At 43.3% G+C, this 18,943-nt stretch overlaps 1 protein-coding gene across 11 annotated transcripts in view; it reads left to right on the top strand.

Annotated features, from left to right (window-relative positions):
• LOC147124842 (receptor-type tyrosine-protein phosphatase delta-like) overlaps positions 1–18,943 on the top strand; it is a 921,962-nt gene that overhangs the window by 31,999 nt on the left and 871,020 nt on the right. The window lies entirely within an intron of this gene.

Here is an 18,943-nt window from a genome sequence, read left to right as displayed (position 1 = left end):
GAGCAGCAAGCAGTAATTGCTAAACTCTCCCTCCCATACCGCATGAGGAGCACCTCCAGTCTCTGTGGAGCTGGCAGCAATGATGCTAATGTTGCCAATGACTGACAACAAGGCCTGCTTTTTGGGAGTTTATTAAACAGAAGCTTTCTCCACCGGCCTTTTGTGAAAGTTGACCCAAACGTTGAGCCCTTCCCATGCATCACCCCCACCCCCAGCTGCCCCCCCGCGGCCCCCCCCCCCCCACCCCCGCAACCAACTGGGAAACTTAACCCTTCCACGATCACTGGAGAAGCACCAAACATTAAAAACTGAGAGCAGGGAATGGTCTCCTCCTCTAACTGAGATGGATAAAGGGGCCCTCTGCCCAGCATACAAGTGTCAACATACAACTGCTTGCATTTCATAAGATGGTTATCAATGTAGTCAGATAGATTTAGAAAAGCATACTCAGGTAAAACCTTCGGCCACGAGATGAGTCTCATTTGCTTCTGCTCAAAAGTAGAATATTTAAATGTGGGAAAACACAAGTTATATAGGCTTTCTCTGCCCACCCTCCCAACTTAACAGAACAATTGGTCATCTGTTTAGCACCCTACTTCCCACTATAAGGAAAATCTGGGTCTGATCAAGCATAGTACACCACCCCACTTCCTCAGTGATAGAAATCCACTCCAGCAGGAAATTAAATACCATGTTTGAATAAGGGATGGTACTCCCAATCTCCTGGCTTTTCTCCTCATTCCCATCCCCACTTTCTACACTCCCTCCCCTTCCTGCTGTCACCTTCCTCTTCCTCCTCTCCTCTCCCCATCTCCATCCTCCTCTCCCCTTCTCTCCTCCCCTCACCTCTGCATTCCTTCTCTGCTTATCCTCTCTCCTCTCCACCTTTTTTGCTTCTTCCCCTCTCTCCCTCTCACCCCCTCTCTTCACCTTTCCTTCCACCCTCCGTGCTGCATTCAGTTATCCACCTGTCCGCTAACTCTGCTTGACTTAAATACTGTACTTGTTTTTGACTCTTCATGTGCAACACCAAAGGAGAGCAGGTAATATATTAAAAAATGACTGAACCATTGAATAGTTTTCTTTTAACTCTTGGAATGCTGATTGTGCTGCCAGGGCTGTCGATGAAGTAACTCTTAGAATGGTAGAACTTGTAGTTTAGCATTTTAAAAGTGCATTCAAAGTTTGTCTTGTGACCTTGTTAGTCTTGACCCTCAGTTGGCTTTCGGAAATCAGTTTTTGAACTATGATGGCTGACCACTTCCCCATGACATTCAACAGCATTACCATTGCCGAATCCCCCATCATCAACATCCTGGGGGTAACCATTGACCAGAAACTTAACTGGACCAGCCACATAAATACTGTGGCAACAAGAGCAGGTCAGAGGCTAGGTATTCTGCAGCAAGTGTCTCACCTCCTGACTCCCCAAAGCCTTTCCACCATCTACAAGGCACAAGTCAGGAGTGTGATGGAATACTCTCCACTGGCCTGGATGAGTGCAGCTCCAACAACACTCAAGAAGCTCAATACTATCCAGGACAAAGCAGCCGGCTTGATTGGCACCCCATCCACCACTTTAACCATTCACTCCCTCCACCACCGGCGTACTGTGGCTGCAGTGTGTACCATCTACAAGATGCACTGAGGCAACTCGCCAAGGCTTCTTCGACAGCACCTCCCAAAGCTGCGACCTCTTCCACCTAGAAGGACAAGGGCAGCAGGCGCGTAAGAACACCACCACCTCCAAGTTCCCCTCCAAGTCACACACCATCCTGACTTAGAAATATATCGCCGATCCTTCATCGTCACTGGTCAAAGTCCTGGAACTCCCTCCCTAACAGCACTGTGAGAGTACCTTCACCACACGGACTGCAGCAGTTCAAGAAGGCGGCTCACCACCACCTTCTCAAGGGAAACTAGGGATGGGCAATAAATGCTGGTCTTGCCAGCGACACCGACATCCCATAAGCGAATTTAAAAAAAAACAGACCCTGGAGGCCCAGCACAACATTTAAGTAATGTTGCTAACCTTTAGAAATCGGTTGAAAGCACATGGAAAGTAAATCAGCTTCCCAGTGGTTCATCCCCACTGGCGTTTTAATTTCCCTTAAAAACTCAGTTTACTGAAAAGACTGAGTTCCACTTTAAGTGGCCGTGGAGACCAAGAGGGCTCCAGGTTTGACACCGGTTCTTTTGCTGAGAAACTGGATTGATTGCCGCCACAGCAGCTGTGAAAGCACTCCAGGTGGCCTCCGTGTCCACCGGTTGGAAAGTGGGAAAAAATGATTCATTGATTTTGCTCCTGAACATGGCCCAGTAATCCTGTTGGAAAGTGTGCGTGCAGATATCGGGTGAGAACAGGACGAGAACTTGGCCCTGATCTTCACTCACAGTTGAATCATTTGCTGACATTCACCACATAAGGAAAAATAGACACTTTGTTGTTCAGCCAGTACTCGCGGAACTATATTCCAGCATGGTTAAGAACTTTCAGGAAAGGAGGGAATAAATCTGGGAAGAAATAAAATATAAAATTGACTGTATTAGTTAGAAACGAAGAAACGGTGATGTTTCTTTAAAAAAAAGACTCTAGGAAAGATAAGGGCAAGCAGAAGTAGTGCTTTTTTTAATATCTTAAACTTTTTTAAACTTTCTGTTGTTGCAGTAATAAAACTTCTCTTTACATTTGAATAGTTTTATTTCGGTACTATTAGGCTGTGTTTCAGCTTCACGGTGTGAAACATAGAAACATAGAAGATAGGAGCAGGAGTAGGCCATTCGGCCCCTCGAGCCTGTTCTGCCATTTAATGAGATCATGGCTGATCGTCCAAATTCAGTACCCTGTCCCTGCTTTCTCCCCATACCCCTTGATTCCTTTAGCCTTAAGAAATATATCTAACTCCTTCTTGAACATATGGCCCAGGGAGCTTGCAAATTGCAGGCGCAGTCAAAAGTCTCAGGGCTAAATAGAAGATCATGCATCTCTTTTTCTTTTAGCTGTTATCTGTGTCCAAACATTCCTTTGAACATCCTCCAGAATACATTCTCTGTTACTGAAGCGCATAAAATCGCAGTTCTAATAGTTTTATTTTAAAAATGACAACCGAGTTAAATGGTATCTGTATTGGGGCCTGGTGTATATACCTCAACAGTAATAATAGTGAAGTAAATTCATAAGGTGGCTGCCTATGATTTGCCGGTGGCAAAATGTAATATCTTTGATGCAAAGAGTTGCAGATCTGAAATAAGAAAACAAGAAGTGTGGTGGTAATGGAGTTTACCGTGGAGTTATTCCATTGCTTTACAAGAGGTTAAGGGTTTATCATCGTGTTTTTTAAATCAGCACAAAAAACTCTGGATTGTGCTGGATGAATACAAATGTATGAAAGAATTTTATACTGAAATTCATTTTATTCCCTCACAAATGCTCTTCCATTCCCTCCCCTCCTTAAAGCTTTTACTGGGGACCACGGGCACCTTTTGGTACCTCACCCAAGTCGTCATTATTTATGTCTGAACCCTGACTGTCAGGATTTGCAGGCTGTTCGATTCTGAGGGGCTTCAGAGATGAGCCCTTGTGACATCCACAAATGTCCACTTCTAGCAGGGTCAGCAGATATCTAGCAGTGCCCCTGGATGATTCGTCTTTCTTAGCCGGAGACCAATTAAGATCAGCAAACTCTGTGTAGAGTTGGGATTGAACCGGAGACCTTTGTAGTCTGAATGTTTCAGTTACTTGGTAGATGGCCTCGATGAGCCATCAGGTGACCCTGCAACACTCCTCCGTGTAAGCAAAATTTTACATGGCATAAATGTTGCCATTTACTATCAGTTACCTCACTGGAGAAGGATGGCTACAGTGAAATCTTGCCAGTAGATAGTAAATTGCAATAGTTTGTGGCTGCTTGCCAGTGCTTCATTTGTTATTCACTAAGCACTTATCAATTAAATTGTGACTGGGAACTTTTACATTTGTAAACTAAGGTAAATGCACTGTCGAGGTAATGAAACTAATTTCATTAAAGAATGAATAGAAGAAAGATCCTTAACAACAACAACTTGTAATTATAGAGCACCTGTATTGTAAAACATCCCAAGGAGCTTCACAGGAGTATTATGAGACAAAATTTGACACTGAGCCACAGAAGGAGAAATTAGGGCAGGTGACCAAAAGCTTGGTCAAAGAGGTAGGTTTTAAGGAGTGTCTTAAATGAGGAAAGAGAAGGTAGAGAGGCAGAGAGGTTTAGGGAGGGAATTCCAGAGCTTGGGGCCTTGGCAGCTGAAGGCACGCCCACCAATAGTGGAGCAATTAAAATCAGTGATGCTCAAGAGGCCAGAATTAGAGGAGCGCAGATATCTCAGGACTGTTGTGGGGGTTGCAGGCGATTACAGAGGTAGGAAGGGAAAAGGCCATGGAGGGATTTGAAAACAAGGATGAGAATTTTAAAATGAAGGCATTGCTTAACCGGGAGCCACTGGAGGTCACCAAGGACAGGGGTGATGGGTAAGAGTAGTAGGTTGATTTGTCTTTTAAGGTTGAGCAGGTTGGGCCTATACTCATTGGAATTTAGAAGAATGAGAGGTGATCTTATTGAAACATATAAGATGCTGAGGGGGCTCGACAAGGTAGATGCAGAGAGGATGTTTCCCCTCGTGGGGAAATCTAGAACTCGGGGGCATAGTTTCAGAATAAAGGGTCGCCCTTTTAGAACTGAGATGAGGAGGAACTTCTTCTCTGAGGGTGGTAAATCTGTGGAGTTCTCTGCCCCAGAGAGCCGTGAAGGCTGGGTCATTAAATACAGTTAAGGTGGAGATAGACAGATTTTTGCAAGATAAGGGAGTGAAGGGTTATGGGGAGCGGGGAAGTGGCTTTGAGCCCGAGATCAGCCATGATCTTATTGAATGGCGGAGCAGGCTCTACGGGCCAAGTGGCCTATTCCTGCTCCTATTTCTTATGTTCTTATGTTTAGTTTTTGCAGTAGTTTACTGGAAAGTGGTACAGCAAGTGACAGTTAAAAGTGGCAAATAAGTGAAACTTAATTTACTGCTGAAATGGACTCTGTGGTACAGTTTGCACACACAGTGCCCTTGATGATTGAGTTGGTAAATGCACTGTGTGGTACTGAGCATTACAGACGTTTGAAGGTTTTATCACTGGTCTGTGTTAAGTGAGTTGATCTCAGCTGGAACAGATCAACAGGTCTTAGAGTTGGCCTTAACATCTCCAAGGTAGGGAGACCGGGGCAAAAAATGGCCCCTTGTCTTTGCCTGCCACTCATTATTGCTGTGCACTGACTCATGCTTAAAATGCCCTTTTGCGAATGGTGGATGAGCGGATTGAGATTAAATGGGACAACCCCCACATTTGGATAGTTTATCAACTTTAATTTTACAGGCTCACATATGAAGAATGGCCATTTGAGTGAGGTGATGAAGGATGCCCAGTGCCAGTGGAACTGTAACCCGAGATAGGAGTCACTACCTTTGGAAGAGTTGGGAATATTGATGGTGGATTTTCCACTGATTGTGAAGGGCTGGTGGGTCTGTATTGCTTGGTTCCACATCCTGTAATGCATATTGACGTAATAAAACTCACTACGCACTTGGTTTGAGCATAAAGCAAGGCTTTAATCAACTTGTTTCAGAACATGGAAGTCTAGTTGTACTTCACTAGCTCCTTGTCTTACAAAATGTCCCTGGAAAGCTGGGGCCAACGCCCGAGTATTTATACTCCTTGGACGGCGCCACCAGCTGCCCGTCCAGCGTTATTTCATAAGTAGTTTCTTGATGATGAGATTTATAACACATAATTATGTACTGAGCCATTCTAGGAACTTTGTGTAGGGAAGCTGGTGGATAATGGGAGCCATTGCAGCTGATTTTTAAGGTTTGCATATGCTGCCACTTTCAAGGTTGGCCCAGCACTGGTAGCATCATGGTGCACTTTTGGAACCAACTCTATGAGAAAAGAACTTGCATTTTTATAGCGCCTTTCAGGACCTCAGGACATCTCAAAGTGCTTCACAACCGATGAATTACATCTGAAGTGTAGCCACTCTTGTAATGTAGAAAAATGCAACAGTCAATTTGTGCGCAGCAAGATCTCACTACAGCAATAGCCAGATAATCTTTTTTTTGGTAATGTTGGTTGAGAGACAAATGTTGGCCAGGGTCATCAAGAGAACTCTTCTGCTCTTTGAATAGTGCCATTTAATTTTTTACACCCTCATGAGAAGGTAGATAGGACCACAGTTTAGCATCTCATCTGAAAGCAACCACGTCCAACTGTAGCACTCCCTCAGTACTGCACTGAAGTATCAGCCTAGTTTCAGGTCTCTGGAATGGGGCTTGAACCCCCTATCTTCTGACCCAGAGGCGGGAATGCTACCACTGAGCCATGAGATGAAGGTCATGGAAAGGTACTGATGCCATATAGGTGAAGACTTCTAACTGCAGAGATACAATGGAGCGGGAGAAAATAGTTTTTTTCTTTTATATCTACTCTAGTATGTATGAACACACTGGCAATGATAAATTGAGTGTGGTTTAAAAACTTACCTTTTTCTGGTGATGATTCACAGGCTGACCTGAACTGCTTCGCTTTGCTGATTGTGGCAGGATTTTTGCATCAAAAAGTAAAACTATTCCCCCCCACCTCCTTAATGTATAACGTGCTGCTTTACCCCTATTTTGCAACACTGACAGTTTTGGGGGGATATTCTTGGATAAAAGGCACCCTTAATATTCTTGAGTGGTGAAGTCTGTTGGAATAAACGGGTCTGTTGGAATAAACGGGTCTTTTTCCGAGTGGCAGGCAGTGACTAGTGGGGTACCGCAGGGATCGGTGCTAGGACCCCAGCTATTCACAATATATATTAATGATCTAGATGAGGGAACTAGATGTAATATCTCCAAGTTTGCAGATGACACAAAGCTGGGTAGGCGTGTGTGCTGTGAGGAGGATGCAGAGAAACTCCAGTACGATTTGGACAGGCTGGGCGATTGGGTAGATGCAGTATAATGTGGATAAATGCAAAGTTATCCACTTTGGTGGCAAAAACAGGAAGACAGATTATTATCTGAATGGCAATAGATGGGAAAAGGGGAAGTGCAACGAGACCTGGGTGTCCTTGTGCACCAGTCGCTGAAGGTAAGCATGCAGGTGCAGCAGCCGGTTAAGAAGGCAAATGGTATGCTGACCTTCATAGCGAGAAGATTCGAGTACAGGAGCAAGGATGTCTTGCTGCAGTTGTACAGGGCCTTGGTGAGACCACACCTTGAGTATTGTGTACGGTTTTGGTCACCTTATCTGAGGAAGGATGTTCTTGCCATGGAGGGAGTGCAGCGAAGATTCACCAGACTGATACCTGGGATGGCAGGAATGACGTATGAAGAGAGATTGGGTCGATTAGGCTTATATTCGCTAGAGTTTAGAAGAATGAGAGGGGATCTCATTGAAACTTATAAAATTCTAACAGGACTAGACAGACTAGATGCAGGAAGGCTGTTCCCGATGGCGGGGGAGTCCAGAACCAGGGGTCACAGTCTAAGGATAAGGGGTAAGCCATTCAGGACAGAGATGAGGAGGAATTTCTTCACCCAGAGAGTGGTGAACCTGTGGAATTCTCTACCACAGAAGACAGTTGAGGCCAATTCTTTAAATATATTCAAGAAGGAGTTAGATATATTTCTTAAGGCTAAGGGAATCAAGGGATATGGGGAGAAAGCAGGGACAGAGTACTGAATTTGGATGATCAGCCATGATCACAATGAGTGGCGGAGCAGGCTCGAGGGGCCGAATGGCCAACTCCTCCTATCTTCTATGTTTCTATGAAGATTCTGCAAAATGTAAGACATCTTTTCAAAGTCAGTTTGGGTTTGGAAATTTTCTAATTATTCTCTGCCACAAGAAGAAAATGAGACCAGTGTGAATTGGGTAGGAGCTCTGCTCATTCACATGCCTGGAACAATACGACACCTCGCACCACTAGCCGTGAGCAACTTAATATCTCTGCGTGTTTCATACAAATCCTTGCATTCATTACTTTTCCTGTTCTCTGTCTGCATTATTTGATGGAGAAAGTCTGTGTTCTGTGGCAGACCCTAGGATCTATGAGTTTAATTTCCTCTGTGTGCTATATTTAGTGAACTGGTTAAAATGTACTGGAGAAATTCCTGCAGTTTTAACCTGTTTATTTTATTCATGGCTGTTTTAAAATGCTGGAATCTATCTGCATATGTTAATTAGGGCACTAAAAATAGCACCCAGAGGAAATTAAACCTGCTGTTGGTGTTTGTACACCAACATCCACTTCCTCCACCACCGGCGTACCGTGGCTGCGGTGTGTTCCATCTACAAGATGCACTGCAGCAACTCGCCAAGGCTTCTTCGGCAGCACCTCCCAAAGCCGCGACCTCTTCCACCTAGAAGGACAAGGGCAACAGGCGCATGGGAACACCACCACCTCCAAGTTCCCCTCCAAGTCACACACCATCCTGACTTGGAAATATATTGCCGATCCTTCATCAAAATCCTGGAACTCCCTCCCTAACAGCACTGTGGGAGTACCTTCACCACACAGACTGCAGCGGTTCAAGAAGGCGGCTCACCACCACCTTCTCAAGGGCAACTAGGGATGGGCAATAAATGCTGGCCTCGCTAGCGACGCCCACAACCCGTGAATGGATAAATAAATAAAAATTAGACTAGTCACCAATAAGAATATAGCAGTTGCCATTTAGAGAGATTGTCACACCAGTAACCAGGAGCACCTTTTCTTCAGACTGGATTATTTGCAAAAGCTGCACTGTGATTGGTGATCACATATTTCATCACTGTCAGAATCTGGGTGTTATTTGAATGGTTGCTTCAGCGTGACATATCTAATAGCCTTTGGCCTTCTGGCTTGACATCTCCATACTTTTACTCAGATAATCAGCCAACAAACAGTTGTGCCCTAAGGCTACAGTTTGCTTTGGCTTTTGAAAAGCTTTATTTTTCTGCTTGCTGTTTTTAGTTGCCTTAAAGAAAGTAAATTTGAAATGGCCCATGGAACATTTATTTCCCTGATCAATCTGCATTGCTTTTTGAAAAAAAAACTTTTTGAAAACTTTTAATCCTTTTAATCTATTCTTCTTCTTAGGCAGTCCCTCGGAACCAAGGATGACTTGCTTCCACACTAAAAATGAGTTCTCAGGTGACTGCTGAGTCCAATGCGGAACCTACAGTCTCTGTCACAGGTGGGGCAGACGGTGGTCGAAGGGGCGGGTGGGTGGGGTGTTTGGGGTTGACTTTAATCTGCTACCCTGATTGCAACCACCATGATGAGAAAAGCAAATGAGAACAATCTGTGTACTTTATTGAACATAGTTGTGCTGCTTTGTGATAGCCTTTATAATCGAAGCTTAAAATTCAACGCTATAGGGCTGCACATAATAACACTACCATTTTAGGTGATCACACAACTATCTTCAAAGATCCTCCCAAAGTGCTCCTTCAGTGTCTCGGTGCTCGGTTACTTCATCTCAGCTGGGGCAATGGTAGGAATGTTACTCCTGATCACTATCACTAAATAGCAACTCTTTCTGTCAAGTATTTGTGTGAACATTCGGTGAGGACAAAATCAGGCTTCAATGGAAATGAAGACGGGGAGAGATGTAAAACGAGCTGCCAATTCATTTTCACCCGTTTTACACTCTCATACAAAGTCAAAATCTACCCGTGACTTTAGGGGAGAATGAGAAAATAGCAACCAAAGTAAAATTTAAAACATGGCTACTCCGAAAGGTCTTGCATGAATGACCATAAATGTTGTTCCCTTTAGTTGAAGGGTTAATGATTAGCCTGACCAGCACTTTACCCTCCTCGCTGTATGTATTTCACAACACTGAACAGCTGGTATTTTCCAAAAGGTTTGTACCATGTCAATTGTAATAAACCCTCTGTCACTCCACTTTATAACTAAAATTAAAATTGTTGCCTTTGGGGGAGGGGGTTTCTTCTGATTTATTAGAATGAACTTGATCTATTTGTGACTTTCAGAACAAGAGCTTTTGTAAAATCAACTGAAATCCAGAATTGACAACATTAGAGCACATCAGATAGGCTGAGACATGCTCAGCAGATTATAGGATTTTGGCAGCTTTACCTGTTTCATGTGTATTTCAATTTCCACCTTTTGAGGCCCTTGGTATTTTGCAAAGCTGGTTAAAAATGTTGATAGGCGGCTGTACGGACCCTAGAGGTAAATTTATTCTGTCAGGGTTATATACACTTCCTAAGTGCATTACAGCTTGGGTGATTGTCCACTGTGTAACAGGAGCAGCTATAAATGTCTGAATTGTAAGACATTCTTCAGCAGTGCAGTCAACCCTTGACCAAGACACATCACAACCCACTACAGTACTTTGTTTTTATTTGTTTTGTTTTCCAGTGAGAAATAATTAGTAACTAATAACTAAATCTGATGATACCTCAAATCGCTTGCGCACTTGAGTGACTATTCTTCTAATGTTTTAAAAGTGATTCTGCTTCTTGCGCCTTTCCTGAAGGCGCTGGTACATGGTTCTGCAGCCATTGACTGCTCTCTGTTACCTCATTCACTTCACCAAGTAGCCTGGGCTACCCTCCATCACCTAACCCAACTAGCCTGGGCTACCCTTTGTTACCTAACCCAACTAGCCTGGGCTACCCTCCATCACCTAACCCAACTAGCCTGGGCTACCCTTCGTTACCTAACCCAACTAGCCTGGGCTACCCTCCATCACCTAACCCAACTAGCCTGGGCTACCATTCGTTACCTAACCCAACTAGCCTGGGCTACCATTCGTTACCTAACCCAACTAGCCTGGGCTACCCTCCATCACCTAACCCAACTAGCCTGGGCTACCCTTCGTTACCTAACCCAACTAGCCTGGGCTACCCTCCATCACCTAACCCAACTAGCCTGGGCTACCATTCGTTACCTAACCCAACTAGCCTGGGCTACCATTCGTTACCTAACCCAACTAGCCTGGGCTACCCTCCATCACCTAACCCAACTAGCCTGGGCTACCATTCGTTACCTAACCCAACTAGCCTGGGCTACCCTCCATCACCTAACCCAACTAGCCTGGGCTACCATTCGTTATCTAACCCAACTAGCCTGGGCTACCCTCCATCACCTAACCCAACTAGCCTGGGCTACCCTCCGTCACCTAACCCAACTAGCCTGGGCTACCCTCCGTCACCTAACCCAACTAGCCTGGGCTACCCTCCGTCACCTCACCCAAGTAATTGTCGGGGTACGGTAGCTTAGTGGTTATGTTACTGGACTAGTAATCCTGGACTAATGATTTGGAGACATGACATCAATTCAGTTAATTAAGTAAATCTGGAATAAAAAGCTAGTATCAGTAATGGTGACCATGAAACTACTGGATTGTTGTAAAAACCCTCTGAAATGGCCCAGCAAGCCACTCAGTTGTACTAAACTGCTACATGGACTGGAGCGGTTCAAGATGGTGGCTCACCACCACCGTCTCAAGGGCAATTAGGGATGGGCAATAAATGATGGCCTTGCCAGCGACACCCACATCCTATGAACGAATTAAAAAAAACCTGGGCTACCCTCCATCACCTAACCCAATTATTTCAAACTACCATGGTCACTTCACCAAAGTAGATTTTCTTCAATTATAATTCTGGACAGTGAATTCTGACAGGCCTTTCATTCTTGGGGTGGCACCACAATCGAGCCTGATTCTGTCCTCATCTGAGTCCACACGTACACTTTCTGAAGGGGTTACTGGATAGCAATCAGGAGTAGGAAACCTGGTTAAATTTTCCATTTCCTAGCCCTGGGTTCATGAGGCCAGTTATACTGCCCTTCCCAGAATCCCTGGGTAAAATCAGTACAGACTAGAGATTGAATGTGGAACCTCCTAGTCTACATAGCTCAGTGTCACACCTAGCAGTGTACTTACCCACTGAGCTGCTGAGGAACCTCCCATACCAACTGTTGTAATGTAGGAAAACAGACAGTGAATGTAAGGAAATATTTTAGGAAATTATTGGTGGGCTATTTCAGAACACATATTACAGTGGTTACATTGTAGTGGGTAACAATAAATACGATCAATTAAAATATACAAAATCTTACAATTCCCCAGCCCTCCTACCACCTGCCCTCCCCAGAACTCTCTGTTCAGTTTCTGACATCTTGTGCATCCCCGTCCCCCCCACCCTTGCCCCACCATTGGAGGTCCTGCCTTCAGCTGCAGAGGCTTCATGCTCTGGAATTGCCTCTCAAAGCTCTCTGCCTCTCCACCTCTCTCTCCTTTAAGACCCTCCTTAAAACCTGTTTGACCAAGTTTTTTGTCCTCTTAATAGCTTCTTCTTTGGTTGGAATCATGTTAGCCCAGTTTAGCTCAAATATGCTTAAATAAACTGCAGCTGAATGAGCGAGTGAAGAAAATTTGGAACTTTTACAGAGTAGAGGTGGATGAGCAAACTCCAAAATCCACCTTTCTTGATAAGGTTATTGGCATAATCTTGTTGATAAAAAAAAATTCTCACTGCCCAGTTCAGCTTATACCTGCCATGATTTGGTTGTGGCTTGTTAATGGGTGGTATCATTCTCAAACAAAGCATCACTTCTGATTCCATCCACCAGGTCACTAATGTAGACAAGATACATGGCACTCTGTATCTATCTATGTATTTATCTGTCTGTCTGTCCATCCATCTATCTATGTACCTATTAGTCAGTCTGTCTGTCCATATAAATTCGGTGTTAGCACTCTCGCCTCTGAGTCAGAAGCTCATGGGTTCAAACTCCACTCTAGAGACCTAAGCACGTAATGCAGACTGCCACTCCAGTGCAGTACTGGGGGAGTGCTGCACTGTCGGAGGTGCTGTCTTTTGGATGAGTCGTTAAACCAAGGTCCCGTCTGCCTCTGGGTGGACATAAAAGCTCCCATGGCACTATTCGAAGACGAGCAGGGAAGTTCTCCAGGTATCATGGCTGTTATTTATTCCTCAACCAACATATAAAAACAGGTGATCTGGTCATTTATTTCATAGCTGTTTGTGGGACCTTGCTGTGTGCAAAATTGGCATCACAACAGTGACTCCGCTTCTAAAGTACTTTATTGGCTCTAAAGTGCTTTGGGGCTTTATGAGATTATGAAAGTCGCTTTATGAATGCAAGTTCTTTCTTTAAATCTAAATTGGGCTAAACTGATCTTGTGCATTGATTACCTCCTGCCCCCACATTGAATATGTGTGCCCTCCTGGCAATGGTTGCCACTTGCCCTCGTTGAGCCTGCTGTTTGTTGCACAGAAGCTGTGATACTTTTCCTTGCAGAAGCTACTGCAGCCTGCCATTTAAAAAAAATACAAGCCGTTTGGAAAGTCAAACACGCTGGAGCTTTTTAAGACTTCTTCCTCCTCCCCGCCCCCCTTTCTGCTATGTGTGCTGCATATTCTTGTTTTTCTACCCGCACGTCTTTATCTGGAAATGTAAAGTCCGCGCCTCAATAATACACGGACTTCGGGAGAACAGTTTAACAGGTACTTTACTGAACAAGAGGCAGCTTGAAACTGAAACTACAGAAGCCTGCTAGGGCCTTTTATACAGGGGTGGTCACTGCCGGTACTGCAGTCTAAGACCAGTTATTCCCTTAAAGGTACATACACAACAGGAAAGTACACTGCAGAATATTTGCTCTCCTCTAATCTTGGTGTGCATCAGATAGGGCTGTGCTGAGTTCAGTGCTTTAAGATAATGCATATCTGAACTGAGCAGCAACTACCGACCGTTGTAGTACTGTATATGATTTAAGATTCCAACTCTTCCTGCTGCACCTGCAGAGCTGTTTCTGAAGTAAAAAAGTTGCCCAATCCCATCGAAATTCTCATGCATGCATAAGTGTTTCAAAGTACCAAGGCACTTTACTCCTATTTTATTACAATTTGCATACATAATCTTGATCCAAGCATAAAATATCCCCCAGTTATCCAACTTTAATGCTCAGCACATTAAATACACTCCGCTTGCTGCCAATTTTCAGTCTGTGATGGCAGCATGTTTTAAAGAGTCTAATCACTTTTTGTGTAAAATATATGCTTTTGTGAAGTGTTTTGTGTTATTTTTGTATGGCTCCACAAATGAGTGAATGGGTTGGGCGTTTGAGGTTTGCAGAGTTGCTGCATTAAACTCCAGTTTATATAAATCCGTTTACACGCAGAGCATTTCTTGGCAAACAAGCTACGCCCTTATCGGGGTTGTAAGCATTGGCAGCTGGATTCCGGACAAGATAGTTGTTCAGATTGAACTGAAGTAAATAGAAAGGTCAGAAACGATGCAGGCATGAGTAACAATCCTGCCGAAGCATGCAAACCACGTGCAGTGAGAACATGTCACCGTGAAATCTGATGCTAGATTGTAGCCTTTGCCAGTTATCATCTGTATATAGTGTACAGTACAGGCTGCTGATATGACATTAATTAATTCAGACCTAATCGTTTTCAGATTACTTGTGATTATGTGGTTCTGTCTCTACTGTATGTGCTGCACAGCTGTCAATAGCAAAATAGCATCCTGCTGGAACAGGGGCTGTTTTCTTGGGCTCATCATTTATGCAAGATATGCATTTGACCTTTTTTTTTATCAGGAAGACAAAATAGGGATAATTCCAGCAGGCAAATAAATCTGTCTTAGTGGTTTCCATAGCTTATCGGCTGATCACAAAGCCATAGGCAGCTGCAGCTCTCTGCCATGGTCTAGCCTTTGTGTCTCCAGTCACAATTACAGACCTGGTTATCACCTTCCCTGACTGGTGAAAGAAATGTGATTTAAGTAACAGAGGATTATCTTTCCAGCTTTGTGGCTCGGATTTTATTTCCGTAGGGCTTGATGCTTCCTATGGGATATCTGTTCCCCATTTTGATTTCTTATTTTTCGTGATCAGCTTTGATATTGAGAAAGAATTTTCTTAATGCTTCCTAACTGATTACAGATAATGCATTACACTGATGCATAGAAAAATATGAATTTCCAGACCTTTACTGTTCTTTTGCTGCAGTATTTTTAGTCAAGCAGGTACAGTGTATGAATCAAAATTTTGTTTGAACAGTAAATCTACTCCCAATCTTGACATTTTCATCTATGAATTACGCAGTCATTTACCTCCCTTCAGAACTGCATAGTACTTATCTTTTATATCTATTCCTACTGGTGATTTTTCTAACTATGAGCATCAAACCTGACTGCAACCTGTTTTTATTTAATATTTGATGGAATGAGCTCTCAAAAACACTTTGCACCATTTTTACAGTTGTAACTAGTGAATTTTGCATCTATTCTATACTGAACTCGTGCTTCTGCGATATGATGCACCTATCGTGGTGGTGCACGAGTACACAGAGGTAACATAGCATATATGTGTGGTCCAAATAACATACAGTAATAAGCAAGTACAGTGTGTCATGTGGAGAAATTAAGATGTTTGCCATGATGTTTGATCCGCCTTTCATTTTTGTGTGCAATACAGAGATGGAAGAAAGCAGATCTTAATGCTAAATGTTGACTACTGAAACTCCATTACATCAAGTTCCGAATATTCTCTCCGATTTAAACCTTGGGTTGGGGGAATCCAGTTCAAGCATTGATTTAGATATATGATTTTGTGTTTGTTGGCTGATCAAAGATGCAAGGCGGTACTTTACATTTGTCTGTGAACCTATTTGGGCCACTTAGCACAGCAGGGGGAGCTTCCCTCACTGTGGTAATGCTGACTTCAGTTTGAGTCATTACTGAGGATCCTGCTTTTCAGTCTTGTGCATCTCTTTTGGCTATGGAGTAATTGGATTACATAGGACACAGAAACAGGCCATTCAGCCCAACCAGTCCATGCCGGTGTTTATGCTCCAGACGAGCATCTTCCCGTCTTTCCTAATCGAACTCTATCAGCGTAACCCTCTATTCCCTTCTCCCTCATATGCTTATCTAGCCTTCCCTTAAATGCACCTATACTATTTGCTTCAACTACTCCCTGTGGTAGTGAGTTCCACATTCTCACCACTCTTTGGGTAAAGAAGTTTCTTCTGAATTCCCTATTGGATTTCTTGGTGACTATCTTATATTGATGGCCTCTAGTTATGCTCTTCCCCACAAGTGGAAACATTCTCTCTGTATCCACTCTATCAAAACCTTTCATAATTGTAAAGACCTCTATTAGGTCACCCCTCAGCCTTTTTTCAAGCAAAAAGACACCCAGCCTGTTCATCATTTCCTGATATGTATACCTTTGCATTTCTGGTATCTTCCTTGTAAATCTTCTCTGTACCCTCTCCAGTGCCTCTATATCCTAGATCCTTTTAAAATGCGCGGATGCAATCCATCCGGACCAGGGGTTTAATCCTCTTTGAGTTTGATTAGTTTATTTAATATATCCCAGACTTTTTATTTCAAATGCACTTTGTTGTATCCGTGTGTTAATGGAGACACGGAAGGCAGGAGTTGGTTTCACAGGTGTTTACTGAACAAAGTCTGGAGGTGAACTAACAGATACAAGACAATATACAGGCTTATATAGCCCGAGTGGCCATTACCGGCATTACAGTACACAGGGGCTCTTAAAGGCACATACACCACACACTTCTCATTACTAATCTCATCATCCAATGTCATGTCCACCTGTTCTATCTCCCTGGTAAATACTGAAGCAAAATCATTATTTAATAGCTCTGCCATCTCTCTATTGTTACCTGTGGTATTATTCAGTCGATCCCTTAATGGCCCTATTCCCATCCCAAACTTCCTTTTTCTTATAGATGTGCCTGTAAAATATTTTACTATTTTGTTTTATGTTCCTTGATAATTTAATTTCATAGTTCCTCTTTGCCTTCGTAATTGTGTTTTGACTTCTCTCCTAATCTCTTCGTATTCTCCCTTATCATGCACTCCCCTGCTGTCCATGTACTTAATGGGGCAATAATTCCTCCCCAAACGCGTGAGTACGGAAGGGGTACTCACGCATCTGGCCGGAGGAAATGCCGGCATTTCCTCTCCTCTCACCCAAGAGTTGAAGAGGCTAGCGCGTGCGCTGTAGGGGGCAGCGCGTGCGTCTTGGATTTCCTCTGTTTTGGGGGATTTGCGCATGTGTAAAGGCCTCCGGTCTTTACGCTTGTAAAAAGCACACGTAAGTATTTATTTTTACAGGTAAGTGGTGTTTTAGTGCAATTTAGACATTTTTTTTCCACAGGTTTATTATTTTAAAGAATCTACAATAAGGTAAGTTTAGTTTTAGACCCTTTTTATTAAAAATTTATTTTTTTCAAAAAAAGAATTATTGTTTAAATTATTTTTTTAAACTTATTTATACTTAATTTAATGATTGGGATGTTTTTTAAAATTTTATTTAAAGTTTAAGTAGTGTTTTGGGGTGCAGTACTTCTCATGAGTTTGACAGTTCTTACTCTCAAACTTATGAATGAAGTTCCCCTCCCCTGATTGGCTGAACAGTGCTCACCTGATCCTAGCCGGCACATCGCACTAACTACGCCGCTGGGTCAGGTTACCACAGCGCGCCGACATCAGAACCTGGCCACTGAAAGGAAATCCACTGCGGGCCAGGTTTCAGATGTCGGCGCGCAGGGTGAGTGCACATCGGGGGCTTGCACGCGCGGCAAGCCCCCAACACCAAGTTCTGGGCCAATGTATGCCTGTTTCCTTACCCTCAATTGTTCCCATATGGCTTTATTTATTCATGGAGTCTCATTAGTGTTTAGTTTGTTCTTTCCTTTTAGTGGAATATATTGTTCCTGCACTCTGTTGAACACCGTTTTAAATGTTTCCTATTGCTGTTCTACATCATTGTTTGCCAATATTGTTGCCCATTTTATTTTCCCAAGTTCTATTCTCAGCCCCTCAAAATCAGCTTTTCTCCAACCTATTACCCTGGTTTTCATCATACTTATGTCCTTCTCAATTATCATCTGAAAGCGTATTATATTATGGTCACTATTGTCTAGATGTTCCCCTACTTTTACTTCTCTTATCTGCTCTGGTTCATTTCCCATTACTAGATCCAATAGTGAATCCTCCCTCATTGAGCTTTTTACATATTGGGTTAGAAAGGAGTCCTATACACATGTAGGAACTCCATTCCCTTATCCCCTTTAATATTTCTGCCATTTCTCTATCATTACCTGTGGCATCATCCTGACTTGTCCTTAATGGCCCTAGTCCCATCCAATAGTGCCACTTTCTTTATTACCTGGTTTGAGTGTTTGGTGTGCACAATGTAATACTAGTGAGCATGGATTTACAGCTCACTCACACAACCATGTTTCATATGTGTTTTGTGATGAAGTAGGGGACTGAGACCTGATTAAAAGATACAGCTGTCGGGTAAACAATTGAGCATAATGTATGCAATATAGATCCTCATAATTTTTTCACTTCACGGATTTGGATTTAATGTACAGTGTGGGTGTACCTCTGATGGTCAGAGGAAGAAAGATCAAGTTGCTTTCTTACTGGTTATTGTGCATTTTATCAAGTATTGGGTGTTGTAATATCTGACATTACTCCTTCATGAATGCTGTTTTTGAGCTTTTGGCCCATCATTAATGGCAGAATCCTCAGCCGCCTTGGCCCAATAGATTGCTGACACATGAGTAAATTTTCTGACTGTGCGTTCCCAATGCTGTGCGCAAATTGGCTGCCGCGTTTACGACATTACAACGGTGACTACACTTCAAAAAGTACTTCATTAACTGTAAAGCGCTTTGGGCTGTCCAGTGGTTGTGAAAACTACTATATAAATGCAAGTCTTTCTTATTTTTGGTCAGCAAAATCACACACAGTGCACGCCTGAATTCCTGATATGTGCTCTCAGTAGGCAGAGTCCCCCTGTTGGGAGCATGATGGAGGAAAAGTGCCTCTTCACTGTC

Source organism: Somniosus microcephalus, chromosome 1 (genome assembly GCF_052327205.1).
Source record: "Somniosus microcephalus isolate GS21.2 chromosome 1, FLI_Smic_1.0, whole genome shotgun sequence".
NCBI lineage: Eukaryota > Metazoa > Chordata > Chondrichthyes > Squaliformes > Somniosidae > Somniosus > Somniosus microcephalus.
Note: the sequence above shows the minus strand (reverse complement) of the source record. Positions and strands in the feature narration are given on the sequence as shown.